A 22,545-nucleotide genomic window follows, 5' to 3' on the forward strand; every position below is an offset into this window, starting at 1 on the left:
GTGAGAAAGTTGGCTTAAAGCTCAACATTCAGAAAACAAAGATCATGGCATCTGGTCCCATCACTTCATGGGAAATGAGGAAACAGTGGAAACAGTGGCTGACTTTATTTTTGGGGCTCCAAAATCACTGCAGATGGTGATTGCAGCCATGAAATTAAAAGACACTTACTCCTTGGAAGGAAAGTTATGACCAACCTAGATAGCATATTAAAAAGCACAGACATTGCTTTGTCAACAAAGTTCCATCTAGTCAAGGCTATGGTTTTTCCGGTAGTCATGTATGGATGTAAGAGTTGGACTGTGAAGAAAGCTGAGCACCAAAAAATTGATGCTTTTGAACTGTGGTGTTGGAGAAGACTCTTGAGAGTCCCTTGGACTGCAAGGAGATCCAACCAGTCCATCCTAAAGGAGATCAGTCCTGGGTGTTCATTGGAACGACTGATGTTGAAGCTGAAACTCCTATACTTAGGCCACCTGATGCAAAGAGCTGACTCATTTGAGAAGACCCTGATGGCTGGGAAAGACTGAAGGCAGGAGGAGAAGGGGACGACAGAGGATGAGATGGTTGGATGGCATCACCGACTCAATGGACATGAGTTTGTGTAAACTCTGGGAGTTGGTGATGGATAGCGAGGCCTGGTGTGTTGCTGTTCATGGGGTCACAAAGAGTCGGACACGACTGAGTGACTGAACTGAACTGATAGTTGATTTACAATTTTTGTGAATTTTATGTATCAACTTGAATGGACCAAGGGATGCCCAGAAAATCTTGTTAAACATATCTGGGTGTGTCTGTGAGGAGATCTCCTCACACCCAGTAGAAGTGGTCTCCCCACCCTAGCAGAGGTAGCCTCCCAACCCCCAGCAGAAACAGCCTCTCCACCCACAGTGGCAGTAGCATCCACCACCACCCTACACCCCACCCCGTGGTATCAACCTCTCTACCCCCAGTCTTACTGGCCTTTCCACTCCTGCCTGAGGGAATGAACCCTGAACTGCCTGAAGAAAGTATAATGGCTTTCCCTGAGGTAGTTGTTATGTAAAACAATGCTGATTCTCCTCCAAACCCACCCCCACCATCCTTCTTTGCTTCTATACCTACAAGACTAATATCTCAGCGAATCTGCTAAAAGTTAGGTATACAATGTCACCCATGAGGAGGTACAATACACTCCAGAAGAACTACTTGAGTTTTCTGATTTATACAAACAAAAATCCAAGGAAATGTGTGGGAATGGATTCAGAGACTGTGAGATAATAGAGGAAGGAAGATAAACTTGGACCAGTTTGAATTTATTCACATGAACTCACTAAGCAGAAAATTTGCATTTAATGTTCCAGATTGGGAAATTAGAAAAAGTTCTAAAGGTTTAGATGGCTGGCTGATGAATGAAGAGGTGAATTTGGTGGATATATAGGATGTATCTTTGTTTAAAGTAGAGAAAGGGATTCAAAGGCTTAGGGAGACTGGAATGTTTAAATGGATTAATTATTTAAGATCTACTAATCCACACTGGTTGCTCAGATGGTAAAGAATCCCCCTGCAATGTCAGAGACCTGGGTTTGATCCCTGGGTTGGGAGGATCCCCTGGAGGAGGGCTTGGCAACCCACTCCAGTATTCTTGCCTGGAGAATCCCCATGGAGAGAGGAGCCTGGTGGGCTACAATCCATGAGGTCACAAAGAGTTGGACATGACTGAGGGACTAAACACAGCACAGCACAACCCACACTGGGAGGGACCAGAAGACATAGCTTTAACCAATGCTGTGAGAAATAAATTTATGAGGGAAGCCTGAGCATCCTTGGAGAGCTCCATGATTGTTCTTCTCTATAGGCCCAATCCTACAGTGGGAACGGCAGGCACTGAATTGAGAAACCTAAATGCAGTGGAAGTAATTGGATACCAGTTGGCAGGGGTAAAGTGGTGGGATTCAACAGCTACAGGCAAGGGGGGCATGGTTACCATAATGGACAGCATTGTCAAAGCAGCAATCAGAATAGTCTGTCATACAGACCTATGAAATTAGCTAATCATCCTATTCCTAGAAGTGAAAGAAATAAGAAGCCTAGTAAAGTCTTACTTAATCTATATTAGCAGAAAATTCCAGATCAAGTGGAAAAAGTCTAAACTGAATCATAAAAACAGAGAGTCATACCCCTCAATCAATTCCTAGACTAAAGAGATCTTATAGGCACAGAAACCCCTGTGAATGAAAGGGAGGCTGGGTTCCACTGAAGGAGGACACTGACACACTACCAAAAATATATACTTTTAATTTTTCCCCAGCCTTCCCCAAAGGGACCTATGCCCTTTTAGTAGGGTAACTGAGAATTGGGGAAAAGGAAATAATCAGACCTTTCAGGGACTATTGGACACTGACTCTGAACTGACACTAATTTAAGAAGACATAAAGTGCCACTATGTTCCACCGGAGTAGGGATTTATGGAAATCAGGTTATCAATGAAGCTTTAGCTCAGATCCATCTCATAGTGGGCCCAGTGGGTCCCTGAACCCCTCTTGTGGTGGTTTCCCCAGTTCTAGAATATATAATTGGAATGTATATACCTAGAAGCTGACAGAATCCCTCCACAATGGTCCTTTGAACTGTGGAGTGAGTGCTATTATGGTAGTAAAAGTCAAGTGGAAGCCACTAGGACTATCAAAACCAAGAAAAAAAAATCCTGGAGGGTAATTAGTGCCCCCAGAGGACTTGTACATGGGGTGAGTAACATGTACTTTCACTCACCAAGGATAATCTGGCTATGGCCACCAGTGAGTGTCCAGTTTGCCTGCAGCAGAGAACAACACTGAGTTCCCATAGGCACCACTTCCCAGGGTGATTAGCCAGCTATCTAGCGATAGGCTGAGTACACTGCACTGCTTCCATCATGGAAGGGGCTGCATTTTGTTCTTCCTGACAGATATACTCTGAATATGGAGATTTTCCTCCCTTGCCTGTAATACTTCTGCCAAAACTACCTCCAAGGATTTACCAATTACCTTATCCACTGTCATGGTATTCTACACAGCACTGCTTCTGATCAAGGAACTCACTTCACAGCAATAGAAGTGAGGCAACATGCCCATATTCATTGAATTCACTGGGCTTATCATGTTCCCCATGATCCAAAGCAGCTGCCTAGACTCAATCATGTAATGGCCTTTTGAAGACTCAGTTACAGTGCCAGCTAGGTGGCAACACCTTCTAGAGCTGGGCCAAGGTTCTCCAGAAGGTTGTATATGCTCTGAATGAGTGGTCAGTATGTTGTGCTGTTTCTATGATAGGATCAATGGGTCCAGGAATCAAGGGGGTAGAAATGGGAATGATGCCACTCACTATTACCCCTAGTGACCCTTCAGCAATTTTTGCTTCCTGTTTTTGGGACACTATGCTCTGCTGAACTAGAAGTCTTATTTCTAAAGGGAAAATTTCATCCACTTGGAGACACAACAATGCCTCTATTAAACTCAAAGTTAAGGCTTCCATGCAGCCACTTGGCGTTCCTCATGCCTTGAATCAATAGGCAAAGAAGGGAGTTACTGTGCTGGCTGGGGTAATGGATCTGAACTACCAAGGGGTAATTGGATTATTACTCCACAATGGTGGTAAAGAACAATGTGTGGAATACAGAAAATCCCTTAGGGTGTCTCTTAATATCACCATGCCTTGTGACTAAGGTCAGTGGAAAACTACAACTCAATCCAGGGAAGACGACTAACATCACAGAATTTTCAGGAATAAGGGTTTACGTCACCACATCAGATGAAGAACCATAATCAGCTGAGGTTCTTTTTGAAGGCAAAGGGAACACAGAAAGAGTACTGGGAAAAGGTAGTACAAATACCAGCTATGACTATGAGACCAGTTACAGAAACTGTAATTCTTCCTTACTTTTTTATGGATATATTTGTGTGTGTGTGTGTGAAATATCATTGTTTTCTTTCCCCTTTCACTCCTTTATCATGTAACATAAGAAGAATCATGAACTTTATATTACACAATTTAAACACTGGTAATTTTACATCATGGTATTTAAGTTATGGGATATTAAAAAGAAGAGTAAACCACTCAAGGACTTTACTTCCTATTCCGGGAAAGCGGTTCGTACATTTTTTATTGTATGCAGGGTAGTTGTATTACATTAGAATTAGAATTGTCTTCATTTGGAGATAAAACATGGTTTAAGGAGATGGGCATGAATGCTCAGTCAAGTTGACAAAAAAAGTTAACCATTAGAGTTCGATCCCTTGTCATCTTGGCAAAGAGATACTCACATATCTGGTTAAACGTTATTTCTAGGTATGTCTGTAGGGTGTTTTGGGAAGAGATTAGCATTTGAATTAGGGGACAGAGAAAAGCACATTGCTCTCCCCAAGGTGGGTGGACATTATCCAATCCACTGAGGGCCTGAATAGTACAAAAATGCAGAGGGAGGAAGAATTCTCTCTTCCTGCCTGACTGTGTAAGATGAGATCTTAGTCTTCTCCTGCCCTGAGACTGAGATTTATATCATCAGCACTCCTGGTTTTCAATCCTTAAGACTGGGACTGGAATTTATAGCACTCGCTTTCTTGGGTCTCTGGCTTGCAGATAGCAGATTTTGAGACTTCTCTCAGTTTCCACAATCTCATGAACCAATTCCTTATAATAAATCTCATTATATATATTTGGGCTTTATATCACAAATATATACAAATATTTATATACCTAAAATATATAAATATGAAATTGATAGGTTAAATATATAATATGATATAAAATATTATATATAATATGCACATCTATATATATATTATTGGTTCTATTTTTCTGGAGAACCCTAACCAATATAATGGCTTCTTCTGTGTTTTTTATTATATTTGAGCAAACAGAAGAGCAAAGTAGAGAAGCCAACACAATGTCAAGCTGCAAAATCATATAGAGATGATTCAGATTATCCTGTACATTTGCTAGATGGGAAAACTAAACTCTATACAGGTAAAGGGACTGGTCCAAAGAAGACAAGATCAGAGGTATAACCCAGACATTTTGATAAACAACTCAGTAGTCTTTTACTTTACATCCTTTGACAATAAAAATACTAATGATGATGTTATATGTTAGCATAAATCTATTGTGTATTACATAGTTTATCTTTTTCTTTTGCTTCTATTACCTCCTTTAAAGAAAAGGGAGAAAATTTGATGCAAATCATAGATTTTGCTAATTATCTCTAGGTGCCTAACTTTACAGGTGCTGAATAATGTGTTAGATAATGAAAGTGATTAATTGAACTTAAGAATGTATGATTTCAACTCATGTTGAAGCCATGAGATCTGAATAAGTTTTAATTGGAGTTGGATGAGTTTTTTATTTCCAAATTTATTGGTGAGAAAATTGGATTCTAACTTCAGTCAATTTAATTTGTTGCTTTGTACTACATAGCTACATGAATGACAGGAAAGATCAGTGCCTTGGGGTTTCAATAAATTGGATTGCTTTGAGGAGAAAAGCCTCTTATTTAGTGAAAGAACATGTTCTTCAAAGTAAATGTACTTTGAAACATATACAAGACTTCAAACTATAGTAATAATGTCACACCCACAACCTCTAACCTAATTGTTTTAAAGATGCATGTTAATATATTCAACTTTTTTCTAGACTACTTTCTCTATCCATCACTATTTTTCCCTTGATTGGGACCTGGTTCTCCTTCATGGACAATGATTTCCCTATAATATTATCAACTGATATTTCCTCATTCTCCCATTGTGGACATATATTAGATCCAGGGAGATGGGTTGGAATACACTTGATTCCCCTTTACTATTTTTCAGACCTTTGTTCAATATCTCATACTCTTTTGAAGCCTACAAAACTACCCTCTTCCTGTCCAATTTCATTTTCAAGTCACTCTCCCACAATCTTTGGACATGTTGGCATCATTTTTACAGCTACATATTTCTTCATTACCACAGGAACCCTATGGCATTACAACTAAAAAACAGATGGCACAGTCAAGGGAGTCCACGACTCCCTTACATTTTCTTGACCATCTTCCACATTCTATTTCTGCAGTTCATTAACAATGAAAATCACTAGAAATTGTCATCACCCATAATGATTCTACCAACACCTCTATAATGTTTAACAATGAAATTTCTCTCTCAACACATTCCTTTACCCTTTAGCCTCTCCTACTCTTGCACCTTCAATAGACTAGTTTTTTTTCCATCAAAACTTTCAATCTACTCTTACCCCTCCTTTCAATAACTTCCTTTATTACCTAAATGCTTATAAGCTTCTTAAAGAGCACTCTCACTAGCAACTTGAATTTCTTTTTCCTCCTATAGTATATGCCTAGTCAATTAGTCTAAAACCTCTTTTAGTCAACATGTCTGTTTTCTCTTTGACTACTTTTGGGCTTCTGCAAAGTGCCTCAGAATGTCACACAACACATGGTGATTGACTCCATTGAAAATATATCATTTCCAATATTTCAGCTAGAACCTCTATGTGTGCATGCTTAGTCACCTCAGTTGTGTCCAACCCTTTGCGACCCTATGGACTGTAGCCTGCCAGGCTCCTCTGTCCATGGGATTATCTAGGCAAGAATACTTGCATGGGCTGCCATGCCCTCCTCCAGGAGATCTCCTTGACCCAGGGATCGAACCCATGTTTCATGTCTCCTGCACTGGCAGGCAGGTTCTTTACTGCTAGTGTCACCTGGGAAACCCAACCATTAAGTAATTATTTCATTCTTTTCTGGTGTTTTGTTTAAAAAAAAATAGCTTGGTTTTAAAAAGTCCAAGTTAAGTTGAAGGAACTAGGGATGCATAAAGTATTGAAGAAGTACAGAGACCCCATGGAAATTAATATATTCAGACTCAAAGTGGCTCAAAGTTGGTAACTGGATGCTATTATGAACTATGGCAGTGACTGTCTCTGTCTCTTTCATTCTCTCTGTCTCTGGCTACCTCTCAGCCTACTTGATCTTCTTTCTCTGCTTCTTTGTTCAATACACTATTATCCCTTCAGATTCTCACAGCTACCGGGAATAGTCTCTCAGTGTCTCAAATCTAAATTTCTAGTGAAGAGATGGCATATTTGACTGGCTTGAGTAGCTAATCAGCAAATAATATTACAAATGTGCTCATCTAAGCTAACTGCTTCAGTAGATTTGGGTAGTATCAGTTATGAGAAAAAGGAGCTGCAGACAGAAAGCATCATAAAAATATTTCCCTACAGTTTTCTAAATTCACTGTCATCCTCAAGTCCCCCAGTTGTACAATTTTCAACACTTTTAGCCTGCCTTTTTAAGGAAAATAGAAGACAATGTTTTCTGCAATCAGTATGACCTTGATTTATGTTTTCCTTCTTTACCTAAAGACTGGCAGCTCCACTTTTCCCTAACACTTCTTTATACCTGTTTCAAATAATGAATACTCTATTTTCCCCCCAAACTAAACTACATAGAATACTTATGTGGACTAGTAGATTAAGATCCTAGAAAGGAGAAAATAAGAGAGGCCAACAGTAATTTCTTTTTTCCTTTATGTCTTCAGTCTTTTCTTTAGCATTCATATTGTCTTTCTCTGCTAGCCATAATGATTATTTTGTGTGTGTGTGGGAGGGGTGTGTTTAGTCACTAAGTCATGTCCAACTCTGTGACCCCATTGACTGTAGCCTGCCAGGCACCTCTGTCCATGGGATTTCCGAGGCAAGAATACTAAGATGGGTTGCCATTCCTTTCTCCAAGGGATCTTTCGAACCCAGGGATCAAACCTGCATCTCCTGCATTAGCAGGTGGATTCTTTAGAGCTGAACCTCCAGGGAAGTCCTAGTGAATCTTCCCCAGTCTAAATGAACATTGCTTTGATTGTGCTGCTCTCAATATACTCTGATATCTTTTTCATTCTTGCATAACCAAATAAGGAGAAAGTCGTCTAAAATGCATGAACTTATTGCTCAACAAACTGCTATCCTTTAAGACATTATTCTTTTCTACTTGCCTTATCTGTATGCATTTTCTTTACGACTTAAACAAATAAGACCAAAACACACTTACAACTTGCTTTTGCATTGTAATAATATATTTTGGATTTGGAATTGGGAGAAAATGCTTCTTCCTCATTTCTAATGAAGAGACATATATTAACATAACAGTCTTGGTTTCTTTCCATTTCTTTACTCATTTTGCCTTAGGGGATGAGGAATAATTTAACATGATTAGTGATTTTTGGAGGGAGAAAATTTTTATCACTAGCAGAGTACTCTCCTGCTACTTTAGGGGCAGCCTATCACAACTGGCATATCAGTATTAGGAAATCAGAAACCACTCCAGTTCTATAATCTTTAACACTGAAATTCCCCTCCTTGATCAGAATCATTTGCCCTTGCATTCTAGTGGAATATATATTAGGAATCCCACTTATTCATAAATATTCACCTTCTCCAACATCAGTTTTCAGTAATAAAGGTTATATTTTGAGCCCCGTCTTCTTTCTTTTTTGTCTTATTTCCCACTTGGTTCAGCCAAAAATACTGAGTAGTAGACTTCTAGGTGAAAGGTAATTCCTGGAGATTACGGCTTCTCACATGCTCCTTATGGATGACTTTAACTTTTGGGAGCATTATGTAAGTGCAGCATACATGGGTTTTTGACCTTGAAGTTTGAAGTGAAGTGAAGTGAAAGTAGCTCAGTCGAGTCCGACACTTTGCGACCCCACAGACTATACAGTCCATGGAATTCTCTGGGCCAGAATACTGGAGTGGGTAGTCTTTCCCTTCTCCAGGGGATCTTCCCAACCCAGGGATCGAACCTAGGTCTCCTGCATTGCAGGCGGATTTCTTACCAGCTGAGCCACAAGAGAAGCCCAAGAATACTGGAGTGGGTAGCCTATCCCTTTTCCAGGGGATCTTCCCAACCCAGGAATCAAACCGAGGTCTCCTGCACTGCAGGTGGATTCTTTACCAACTGAGCTGTCAGGGAAGCCCTTGGTTGAAGTTTCAGTTCAGTTCAATTCAGTTCAGTCGCTCAGTCGTATCCGACTCTTTGCGACCCCATGAATCGCAGTGCACCAGGCCTCCCTGTCCATCACAAACTCCCGGAGTTTACTCAAACTCATGTCCATCGAGTCGGTGATGCCATCCAGCCATGTCGTCCTCTGTCGGCCCCTTCTCCTCCTGCCCCTAATCCCCCCCCAGCATCAGAGTCTTTTCCAATGAGTCAACTCTTCGCATGAGGTGGCCAAAGTTTTGGAGTTTCAGCTTCAGCATCAGTCGTTCCAACAAACACCCAGGACTGATCTCCTTTAGGATGGACTGGTTGGATCTCCTTGCAGTCCAAGGGACTCTCAAGAGTCTTCTCCAACACCACAGTTCAAAAGGATCAATTTTTTGGCGCTCAGCTTTCTTCACAGTCCAACTCTCACATCCATACATGACCACTGGAAAAAAAACCATAGCCTTGACTACGGACGTTTGTTGCAAAGTAATTATCTCTCTTTTTAATATGCTATCTAGGTTGGTCATAACTTTCCTTCCAAGGAGTAAGCGTCATTTAATTTCATGGCTGCAATCACCATCTGCAGTGATTTTGGAGCCCCCAAAAATAAAGTCTGCCACTGTTTCCACTGTTTCCCCATCTATTTGCCATGAAGTGATGGGACCAGATGCCATGATCTTAGTTTGCTGAATGTTAAGATTTAAGCCAACATTTTCACTCTCCTCTTTCACTTTCAAGAGGCTTTTCAGTTACTCTTCACTTTCTGCCATAAGGGTGGTGTCATCTGCATATCTGAGGTTATTGATATTTCTTCCGGCAATCTTGATTCCAGCTTGTGCTTCTTCCAGGCCAGCATTTTCTCATGATGTACTCTGCATAATAAGTTAAATAAGCGGTGACAATATACAGCCTTGATATCCTTTTCTTATTTGGAACAAGTCTGTTGTTCCATGTCCAGTTCTAACTGTTGCTTCCTGACCTGCATATAGGTTTCTCAAGAGGCAGGTCAGGTGGTCTGGTATTGCCATCTCTTTCAGAATTTTCCACAGTTCATTGTGATCCACACAGTCAAAGGCTTTGGCATAGTCAATAAAGCAGAAATAGATGTTTTTCTGGAACTCTCTTGCTTTTTTGATGATCCAGCAGATGTTGGCAATTTGATCTCTGGTTCCTCTGCCTTTTCTAAAACCAGCTTGAACATCTGGAAGTTCATGCTTCACATATTGCTGAAGCCTGGCTTGGAGAATTTTGAGCATTACTTTACTAGCGTGTGAGATGAGTGCAATTGTGTGGTACTTTGAGCATTCTTTGGGATTACCTTTCTTTGGGATTGGAATGAAAACGGACCTTTTCTAGTCCTGTGGCCACTGCTGAGTTTTCCAAGTTTGCTGGCATATTGCGTGCAGTATGTTCACACCATCATGTTTTAGGATTTGAAATAGCTCAACTGGAATTCCATCACCTCCACTAGCTTTGTTCATAGTGATGCTTTCTAAAGTCCACTTGACTTCACATTCCAGGATGTCTGGCTCTAGGTGAGTGATCACACCATCGTGATTATCTGGGTCGTGAAGATCTATTTTTGTACAGTTCTTCTGGGTATTCTTGCCACCTCTTCTTAACATCTTTTGCTTCTGTTAGGTCCATACCATTTCTGCCCTTTATCGAACCCATCTTTGCATGAAATGTTCCCTTGGTATCTCTAATTTTCTTGAAGAGATCTCTAGTCTTTCCCATTCTGTTGTTTTCCTCTATTTCTTTGCATTAATCACTGAGGGAGGCTTTCTTATCTCTCCTTGGTATTCTTTGCAACTCTGCATTCAAATGGGAATATCTTTCCTTTTCTCCTTTGCTTTTCACTTCTCTTGTTTGTAAGGCCTCCTCAGTCAGCCATTTTGCCTTGTTGCATTCCTTTTCCATGGGGATGGTCTTGATCCCTGTCTCCTGTACAATGTCATGAACCTCTGTCCATAGTTCATCAGGTACTCTGTCTATCAGATCTCATCCCTTAAATCTATTTCTCACTTCCACTGTATAGTCATAAGGGATTTGATTTAGGTCATACCTGAGTGATCTAGTGGTTTTCCCTACTTTCTTCAGTTTAATTCTGAATTTGGCAAGAAGGAGTTCATGATCTGAGTCACAGTCAGCTCCCAGTCTTGTTTTTGCTGACTGTATAGAACTTCTCAATCTTTGGCTGCAAAGAATATAATCAATCTGATTTCGGTGTTGACCATCTGGTGATGTCCATGTGTAGAGTCTTCTCTTGTGTTGTTGGAAGAGGGTGTTTGCTATGACCAGCCCATTCTCTTGGCAAAACTCTATTAGCCTTTGCCCTGCTTCATTCCGTAGTCCAAGGCCAAGTTTGCCTGTTACTCCAGGTGTTTCTTGACTTCCTACTTTTGCATTCCCGTCCCCTATAATGAAAAGGACATTTTTGGGTGTTAGTTCTAAAAGGTCTTGTAGGCCTTCATAAAACTGTTCAACTTCAGCTTCTTTAGCATTACTGGTTGGGGCATAGGCTTGGATTACTGTGATATTGAATGGTTTGCCTTGGAAACTAACAGAGATCATTCTGTCATTTTTGAGATTGCATCCAAGTACTGCATTTCAGACCCTTTTGTTGACCATGATGGCTACTCCCTTTCTTCGAAGGGATTCCTGCCCACAGTAGTAGATATAATGGTCATCTGAGCTAAATTCACCCATTCCAGTCCATTTTAGTTCACTGATTCCTAGAATGTCGACATTCACTCTTGCCATCTCCTGTTTGACCACTTCCAATTTGCCTTGATTCATGGACCTAACATTCCAGGTTCCTATGCAATATTGATCTTTACAGTATTGGACCTTTCTTCAATCACCACCAGTCACATCCACAACTGGGTATTGTTTTTGCTTTGGCTCCATCCCTCCATTCTTTCTGGAGTTATTTCTCCACTGATCTCCAGTAGCATATTGGGCACCTACCGACCTGGGGAATTCCTCTTTCAGTATCCTATAATTTTGCCTTTTCATACTGTTCATGGGGTTCTCATGGCAAGAATACTGAAGTGGTTTGTCATTCCCTTCTCCAGTGGACCACATTCTGTCAGACCTCTCCACCATGGCCTGTCCATCTTGGGTGACCTCACATGGCATGGCTTAGTTTCATTGAGTTAGTCAAGACTGTGGTCCATGTGATCAGATTGGATAGTTTTCTGTGATTATGGTTTCAGTGTGTCTGCCTTCTGATGCCCTCTTGCAACACCTACTGTCTTACTTGTGATTGAAGTTTACAGTGGCCTATATTGTGAAGGTAGATTTTTAACTGCTGTGACCTTAGGCTATATTGCATTTTGACCTTGGCAGGTGAATATAGCTTATGTAGCCTTTTCATAAACAAATGTTTCTTTAGAAGTGCTGTAGGCACCAAGCTTTGAGTAAACACACAAATCTAGAGTTTTACATTTCATCAATGGCATAGGTAGAAAATTTTAGAGCTTTTGGACCTCAGCAAAGAAAGGATACAGGGGCCATAAGCCATGGACTGATCTGAGTAAATAAGGGTCACATGGAGTTTAACAAATGAATGCTAGCTAAACTGGCTTCAGGAAAGGTATGAGTCTCAGAAAAGTCTCATACTTAGTGAACCACCTTAACAAAATGATGGGTAATTTAGGGTGCTGACTAGAATGTGATTTGAACTGTCTTAGTGGACTTCCCTGGTGGCTCAGATGGTAAAACGTCTGTCTACAATGCGGGAGACCTGGGTTCAATCCCTGGTTTGGGAAGATCTTCTGGAGAAGGAAATGGCAACCCACTCCAGTATTCTTGCCTGGAAAATCCCATGGATGGAGAAGCCTGGTAGGCTACAGTCCATGGGGTCTCAAAGAGTCGGACACTTCACTTCACTAGCGCATGTATGCAGAGCTGAAGAAGCTTTGGCAGCTGTTACTGTGTACTAAGGCCTTGGTGAGTGGGTTCAACTGAGGCAAAGATCCATATTTGACAGAATGAGAGTCTTTCCATATATAGGCTCTTTAGCCATTGATAGAACAAGATTTGTTGCTTTTAAACTGAAAACACAGCTGAATTCCCCAGACCTATGAAGTTCTAGAGTTTTCATATGAAAAAAGTTTATGGCCTTATAAAGGCAAGCTGATAGCTGTTGTATTCAGCACCCAAGACGCATTAGTGAAGGAGACACATCTGGATTCCTGGAGCTAGTCCGCAAGCTAAAGAGTCATTCTCAAACTTGTCGTCTCAACATGAATCTGGATTAACTATAGAGGGGGGGAGAAGTCTTCTCTGTAAGACAGATTTTAGATAATTAAGCTATTCTTTATCAAGAAGCAATAGAAGTTACAACTGTGACCTAGCACTGAAAATTCCTGTTTACAAAACAGCGTTCATACTGCTTTGTAAGAAAGACTCCAATTAATGAAGAAACACAGAGTCAAATATAAATGTGAATAAAGATGTGTTGAACAAGCAGTAACATAGTCTCAAGTGAGATCTGGTGAATAGGATTCACAACTCTGTAAATTTATAAACTGCTTAAAAAGGTTATACAGTATAAGCATAGGAAGGCTGGAGGAGCTATATGGATAATAGGTAAAAGTTCAAGATAAAGAGACATAAAGTGAGGCTGTATAACAGTAGAAAGATCAAGTCATCAGAAAGATATAAAAATCATTAATGCACATGTGTCTGATTAAAAAAAAACTTCAAAATACATAAAGCATGATTTGTGCAAATTATAGGGGAAAATGGGCTTACCTTGTGGCTCAGCTGGTAAAAAATCCACCATGCAGGAGACCTGGTTTCGATCCCTGAGTTGGGAAGATCCCCTGGAGAAGGGAAAGGCTACCAATTCCAGTATTCTGGCCTGGAGAATTCCATGGACTGCATAGTCCATGGGATTGCAGAGAGTCGGACACGACTGAGTGACTTACACTCACTCACTCATAGGGGAAAATAGTCCATTCCATGAATAGATTTGGGGATTCTAACACATTTATCTCCCAGCAAACAGTAGACCAAGATAAAAAATCAATAAAAACACAGATGATCTGAATAATACTGTTGATTAACATTACCTAATTGTTATAAACACTATACCCTAACACTGCAGAATATAATTATTTTCAAGTGAATATGGCCCACTTACAAAGATGTGATGATAGATCCTATGTTAAGCCATGAAACAAATCTCAATCAATTTAAAAGGACTGAAATGTAGAGTATGTTCTCTTGCAGCAATTACATTAAATTAGAAGTAAATAAAAATAAAATGTATAGCACACACCAAAACTATTTATATAGAAACACCTCTGAATAATTCACAGGTCAAAGAAGAAATCATGAAAAATTAGAAAACATTTCAAAATGAACTATTAATGTAATGAAAATGAAACATCAAAATTTATGAGCTACTCCTAACGCAATGCTTAGACAAACATACTATTAAAGGTTTATATGGGAAAATAGACAGATCTAAAAATGAACTTAGATTCTTGATAGGAAAAGAAGAGGAAGTGGAAAGAAAATGATAAACATATGAGAAAAAATCAGTAAAATTGAAAACCAACAACAGAAAAAAATAACAAAGCCAAAAGCTGATTCTTGGAAATGATATACAAAACTGACAGAGGGGTTCAGATCAAGGTCAGATCAAGAGCAGAGGAAGAGGATATGGTGCTCAGCTTCCTCCACCAACACATCAAAAATGCATCTACATGTGGAACAATTCTCACTGAAAACTAACTGGAAACTGGCAGAAGGACTCATATACAATCAGACTGTAAGAAAGATACACATGTCACGAAGGGAGAAGGAAAGAAAAGCACTCAAATTGGAACCCATGCCCTTGGGATGGGACACAGAGGTAAAGGGAGTTCACATGGGTGGATGCCCCTCCAGGCAAGTAAATGGGTTTGAACCACTGATTGGATGCCCCAGTCCAGGTGTCCTAGACTGAGGAGGCAAGCACCTTTGGCTGATTGGAGACCCACTGGGAGTAATAGAAGGACAGTGAGAAGACTGGAGTCCACTTGTGAGGAGCACAGTGCAGGCTCGGTCCCAAGGCAGGGCGGGAAGAAGTCTGCTCTAATGGCCACAGGATTTTCCGGGCCCACCTGATATACTATACTTTGACAGAAATTTGGGCTATGTAGATGAATGTACTTGTCAAAACTCAATGATCACACTCTTAAAATATGTGCTTTTTGCAAATACATTTTACATCAAAAGAAAAATTACTGTAAACAAACACTGAATTCTTGTTAATGATTGCATATACTGTGCCCTGGTAAGTCGCTTCAGTTGTGTCCGACTCTTTGCGACCCTGTGGACTGTAACCCACCAGACTCCTCTGTCCATGGAATTCTTCAGGCAGGAATACTGGAGTGGGTTGCTGTGCCCTCCTCCAGGAGATCTTCCTGACCCAGGGATTGAACCTGTGTCCCTTACGTCTCCTGCATTGGCAGGCGGTTTCTTTACCACTCGCGCCACCTGGGAAGCTGCCAGCGTATACTGTAGTGATGTCTTCAACTTACTTTGGAATTCCACAGAAATAAATAGACTGATGGATGGACAGAGGAATGAATAAATGGATAGATATGTTATAAATCAAGTATAGTAAAGTGTTAATGGTAGAATCTAGACAGTGTTTATCTGAATGTTCAGTATAAATTTTTTTCAACTTTGCTGTATGAACATTTTCATTTAAATAAAACCTTAGAGTAAAGGGCTAAGAAATCTTCAGTGTTTCTCTCTGAGGGAGGTGCCAACTTCTATAAGTGAATTTTCCCCCAAGAGAAGCTATCTATTTGGATAGTGCCAAAATTTGCTTTTTGTAAGAATATTTCTTCCTGTTAAATTTATGGGTTGTACAATAGAATTGGTATAACTGGCCTCCAATGTATTGGTAAGACAAAAATTAAGAATGTCTTTTTCTACCCTTCTTTCTTCAGACACCATTGAGACTTTGTTGTGATATTTGATACAATTAAGTACATACTACATTCAGGGAACATGGTTTTGCTTGGCATAACTACTATAGGACAGACTTTGAAAAAATTTGGCATGTCTGTGGTTGGCACTCTGTTAATCGTGTGTCCTCTGAACTCTTGGAATTATTTAAAAGTGAAGGCTCTTGAAAGACTTGGAAATGAAGGAAGTGAGGATCTAAAGAAACTATGTTCATTCCACTGAGGGGCCAGGTTGAAGATGCCAAAGGAATGTTAATAATTCTACTCAGATATTGACATGCTCTCTGTCTGAGATTTAGAGGCTAAAAAAAAAAACTGGAGAAAATTTTGATTTGAACTTTTTGCAAGAGCATAATAATTTAATTTACGGTAAGTATTTTGGATCTTAATATCTTTGGACACTTCCTTTCTAGGAAAATTAATTTTTGGACTTTTATTTTTCCTTCATAACTTTATAATGGTACAACATATTCAAATGTGGGTGATCTTATGGTTGGTATTTTATTGGAGCATTTTACTAATGCCCTATATTCTCACTGCAGAGTCACTGAGAGGAAATGTTGATCATAGTGGCTGGAAATAGCTTTAGCTGGGAGATAAAATAAGGAATAATTCTGGCCTAGGCTTCTGATTTGTTTCTGAGCTTTATGCACATAAAATCTCTACTGACCAACTGTGGTCTCAGAGGGATATCAAATGAATTAGTAGTTGGTTCCCTGGAGAAAGAAATTGGCAACCCGCTCCAGTACTCTTGCCTAGAAAATTCCATGGATGGAGAAGCCTGGTGCAGGCTACTGTCCATGGGGTCACAAGAGTCAGCCTCATGAAGGTGGGTGCAGGATTGTCCTGAAAGATTGCTGACCTCTTGCATTGAGGTAAATAGACAAACTAGCAGTTTAACATAGATTTAATTGTTAAGGTTAATGGGCTAAAATTTTAAGTCAGGATACTCATTCACTTTTATTTCCCAGCTGAAGTTATTTCCATGTAACGTATTTAACTTTTATGTACTTATGGTTTCCATGTCTTATTTTGAAATGCTTTTCCCCAACTCAGATCAAAGAGGTCATTTTTGGAATCCTATTTTTAGAATTTTTTTTCTGAATTATAATTTATCTCAACTTAAAGTTTGAGAAAGAAATCCAAGTTTATTGATTTTACCCAAATGGCTAGTCACTCGATTCTCCCAACAAAATGTATTGAATAATCCATGTTTTCTTACTTATTTAGAATACAGTGAATCTCCATGTATCTGTTTCTGGTTTCTCTATTATTTTCTGTTGTTTGATCTATTCTTGGAATATAACCAAACTGATATATAATAGAGTTAGTCTTGCCTCATTGCTCCTCTTTTTTATACTCTTTATTCTCGCATTTATTTTTCAAGATAATTTTAGACTCACATTGCCAAGACTAAAACACAATGAAAAATGAAAAACCTTACTAATATGTTAATAGGATCATATTAGATTTAAAAATTAGAGAGACTAAATATTTGGAAAAGACCATCATCTTAGACAAGAACAAAGTAGCTTTTTCATATAATGTAGTAGGGTTTTACAGTTTTTCTTATCAGCCATGGGCATTCCAAGTTAAATATATATATATAAACTTTGTTGACGTTGTGCTACTGTGAGATGCTTCCTTCCATAATCTTTTCAAACTACTTTTTTATTTATAGAAGATATAATTTACTTTAGTGTGTTAATTTTATGGCCAGTCATCTTATTGAATTTTCTTGTTTCTAAGAACTTTTCAGTTGATTCTCTTGTATTTTCAAAAGAGTATCATTTATAAACAATGATAATTTTGTTTCCATTGTTCATTTGCCAATGTGATTTATTTTAGTCTGAGTATCTGGCTAGTATTTATAACACCTATCCAATTGACACATTGCTAGCAAGTAGATTTCTCTTGTTTCTTATTTTAATGGAAAAGCTTATAATTTATCACTGATGATAAGTAAATAAAGTTGGACATTGAACAATGTGTGTTTTAACTGCACAGGCCCACTTATACACCAATATTTTTCATTAGCAAATACTACAGTAGTACATGGTCCATAGCTGGTTGAATCCATGGATGTGAAGGAGTCACAGATACAGAGTCGACTATAAGTTATACGTGTATTAACTTGTGTTATTCAAGGAGGGTCAACTGTATTTCCATAAGGTTTGCTTTTAAAATCATAATAGATATTAAATCACATTAAATACACTTTGTAATTCATTGGGATAACTAAGATTTTCCTCCTTTGGCTTCCTGATATGGTAAATTAAAATAGTGATTTCTTAATATGTAATTATCCTTGTAGTTTTTATAAATACTCCACTGGACCAAAGTTTCATTTATGTTTAATTAACTGTCTGATTCCATCTTCTCATGTTATCTTTAAGATATTTGAATCATATTTAGAAAGAGAATCATATTTAAAGACATTAGTTTCTATATTTTGGGGAGTATCCTTTTTTAAAACTTTTTATTTTGTATTAGGGTATAGCTGATTAAAAATGTTGTGATAGTTTCAAGTGAACAGTGAGGGGACTCAGCCATACATATACATGTATCCATTCTCCCCAAACTCCCCTCCCATCCAGGCTCCCATATAACTTCGAGCAGTGTACCCTGTGCTATTCAGTAGGTCAGTTTTAAGTATAGTAGTGTGTACATGTCCATCCCAAATGCCTTACTATACCTTCCCCTACTCTTCCCCTTGGCGGCCATAAGTTTGTACTCTGTCTGTGAGTTTCTGCTTGTAAGTTCATTTATATAATTTCATTTTATATTCCACATATAAGTGATGATGTATGTTATTTCTCCTTCTCTGTCTGGCTTACTTCACTCAGTATGACAATCTCTAAGTCCATCCATGCTGCTGCAAGTGGCATTATTTCATTCTTTGCTGCAAATGGCATTATTTCATTCTTTTTAATGGCTGAGTAACATTCCATTGTTTGGCTTGGTGGGCATTTTTCATGTTCCTTTACCTGCTGGGTATTTCTCTGCCTTTTCATCTTGTTTAGATTGCTGTGTTTGGAGTGGCCTTTCTGTATTCTGGTGGTCTGTGATTCCTTTTTATTGTGGAGGTTTCTCCCAGTGGGTGGGGTTGGACGATTGGCTTGTCAAGGTTTCCTGGTTAGGGAAGCTTGCATCAGTGTTCTGGTGCGTGGAACTGGATTTCTTCTCTCTGGAGTGCAATGGAGTGTCCAATAGTGAGTTTTGAGACGGGTCTATGTGTTAGGTGTGACTTTGGGCAGCCTGTATGTTGACGCTCAGGGCTATGTTCCTGCATTGCTAGAAAATTTGCATGCTGTGTCTTGCTCTGGAACTTATTGGCTCTTGGGTGGTGGTTGGTTTCAGTGTAGGTATGGAGGCTTTTGGATGATCTCTTATTACTTAATGTTCCCTGTAGTCAGGAGTTCTCTGGTGTTCTCAGGTTTTGGGCTTAAATCTCCTGCCTCTGGATTTCAGTCTTATTCTTCTAGTAGCCTCTAGACTTCTCCAACTATACAGCACTCCTTTCAAAGACAATGGGCTGCTTTTCTGGGTGCCTGATGTCCTCTGCTAGCGATCCAAAGTTGTTTTGTGCAGTTTGATCAGCATTCAAATGTTCTTTCGATGAATTTGTAGGGAAGAAAGTGGTCTCCCCGTCCTATTCCTCTGCCATCTTAGCTCCTCCCCCCATTCCATTGTATATATGTAAGGAGGGCCCTTTTGTAAGGGTTTGTAGTCAGTATTATGATGGTTTTGTAAATTGTATTTTGAATTTTGCCATGTTTTGTTCTTGAAAACGTTTTATATATTAATAGTATTCACATTATATGTTTCTTAGAAGTGCATAAGAGTTCATCTCTTTGATCATTTTGACTGTATGCATTGAGGGGATGACATGGAAAGATGCTCAACATCACTAAACATCAGGGAAATGCAAATGAAAACCACAATGAGTTTTTTTTTTCATTTATTTTTATTAGTTGGAGGCTGATTACTTTACAATATTGTAGTGGTTTTTGCCATACATTGACATGAATCAGCCATGAACCCCATCCTGAACCCCCCTGCCACCTCCCTCCCCGTCCCATCCCTCTGGGTCATCCCAGTGCACCAGCCCTGAGCACTTGTCTCATGCATTCAGCCTGGGCTGGCGATCTGTTTCACACTTGATAATACACATGTTTCGATGCTATATTCTCTCAGATCATCCCACCCTCGCCTTCTCCCACAGAGTCCAAAAGTCTGTTCTACACATCTGTGTCTCTTTTTCTGTCTTGCATATAGGGTTATCGTTACCATCTTTCTAAATTCCATATATATGCTTTAGCATACTGTATTGGTCTTTATCTTTCTGGCTTACTTCACTCTGTATAATGGGCTCCAGTTTTATCCATCTCATTAGAACTGATTCAAATGTCTTCTTTTTAATGGCTGAGTAATATTCCATTGTGTATATGTACCATAGCTTCCTTATCCATTCGTCTGCTGATGGGCATCTAGGTTGCTTCCATGTCCTGGCTATTATAAACAGTGCTGCGATGAACATTGGGGTGCACGTGTCTCTTTCAGATCTGGTTTCCTCGGTGTGTATGCCCAGGAGTGGGATTGCTGGGTCATATGGCAGTTCTATTTCCAGGTTTTTAAGGAATCTCCACACTGTTCTCCAAAGTGGCTGTACTAGTTTGCATTCCCACCAACAGTGTAGGAAGGTTCCCTTTTTCTCCACACCCTCTCCAGCATTTATTGCTTGTAGACTTTTGGATAGCAGCCATTCTGACTGGCATGTAATGGTACCTCATTGTGGGAAAACCGCAGTGAGTTATCACCTCACACTTGTTAGAAAGGCTAGCATCAAGAAAATAAGAGATAACAAGTGTTGCTTAGGGTGTAGAGAAAAAGGAACCTTTGTGTACTGCTGGTAACAATGTATATTGGTACAGCCATGATGGAAAATAGATTTGAGGTTCTTCACAGAATTTTAAAAAGACCTACCATATGATCCAGTAATCTCACATCAGGGTATATATTCAAAGAAAATGGAAACAGGGTATCAAAGAGATTTCTACACCATGTTTTTTGCAGCATTGTTTACAATAACCAAGATATGGAAATAGCCTATATGTCTCTCAATAGATAAATAGATAAAGAAGTTGTGATATATGTGTAAATTCAGCCATGAGAAAGAAGGAAATCGTACATTATGGGACAACATGAATGGTCATTGAGGACATTTTAAGTGAAATAAAATAGAAAGACAAATATTGTGTAATATTCCTTTTAAGTGAAATCTATAAAAGGCAAATTGATAGATAGTTAAACGGTGGTTGTCAGGGCCTGGGGGTGAATGAAATGGGGAAGTGTTGTTCAAAGAGTATAAACTTCTAGTTAGAAGATGAATAAATCCCAGCGATCTAATGTACAACATTGTGAGTAGAAATAATAATGCTGTATTATATACTTGAAAGTTACTGAGAGTATATCTTAAAAATCTTCTAGAAATTATGAATTAATTAAAATTAAAAATCTTCTATGAAAAAGAAATGGTAATCATGTGATATGATAGAAATGTTAGCTAACACTATGGTGGTAATCATATTGTCATCTGTAAATTTATCAAATCAACTCATTGTACACCTAAGTTATATATCAATTATATCTCAATAAAGCTGAGGGGAGCAGGAAAAGGGGATGGCCTGGGAATGGACAGCAGTGAGCAGCAGTGGCTATTTCTTTCTGTTTCAAATTTGTCTTTATGTATTTCAATGCCAAATTATTTTTTTGCATAAAGACGCACGCTAGAACTTTACTGTATAATGTACTGTGTACATCACTGAAATGCCATTCAATCATCTTAGCTAGTAATCTCATACTTAATGTACTTGCATATGCATAAGGTTTGTGTTTGATTTTTTCCCACTGATAATTTGAGAATTTAAATTTCTTGAATATTGAATGTTTCTTTAAATATTCTTGAAAATTTAAATAACACCTGTCAACCTCTATTTATTGATTTTCTAGCTTTAGATGATATTTATTGACTCTCTGTTATTCATTCAATAAATATTTATTGAGTGCCTACTATGAAATGTATCATTTTAGGTGCCGTTTTAGGCATAGGTGAACAAAACAAACTCATCATCCTCATAAAACTAACCTCTGGCTATAAAAGGTAAGGGATATATGGGAAAAATGAAAACTCTAATTTGAAAAGATACATGCACCCCAATGTTCATAACAGTACTATTTACAATTGCAAAGATATGGAAACAGTCCAAGTGCCCATCAACAGATAATTGGCTTAAGATGTGCCACAAACATACACATACCCATACACAATGAAATATTACTCAGCCACAAGACAAAATGAAATACTGCTCTCTGCAGCTAAACCTAGAGAATGTTATACATAGTGAAGTCAGACAAATACTATGATATCACATATGTCATATGTAAAAATAATACAAATGAATATATATACAAAACAAAAACAGACACAGAAAACAAATTATGATTAGCAAAGGGTGGAGGGAGGGAGAGACAAATTAGGAATATGAGATTAACAGATACAAACTACTATACACAGAATA

The sequence above is a fragment of the Cervus canadensis genome, chromosome X, assembly GCF_019320065.1.
Source record: "Cervus canadensis isolate Bull #8, Minnesota chromosome X, ASM1932006v1, whole genome shotgun sequence".
NCBI classification, from domain to species: domain Eukaryota; kingdom Metazoa; phylum Chordata; class Mammalia; order Artiodactyla; family Cervidae; genus Cervus; species Cervus canadensis.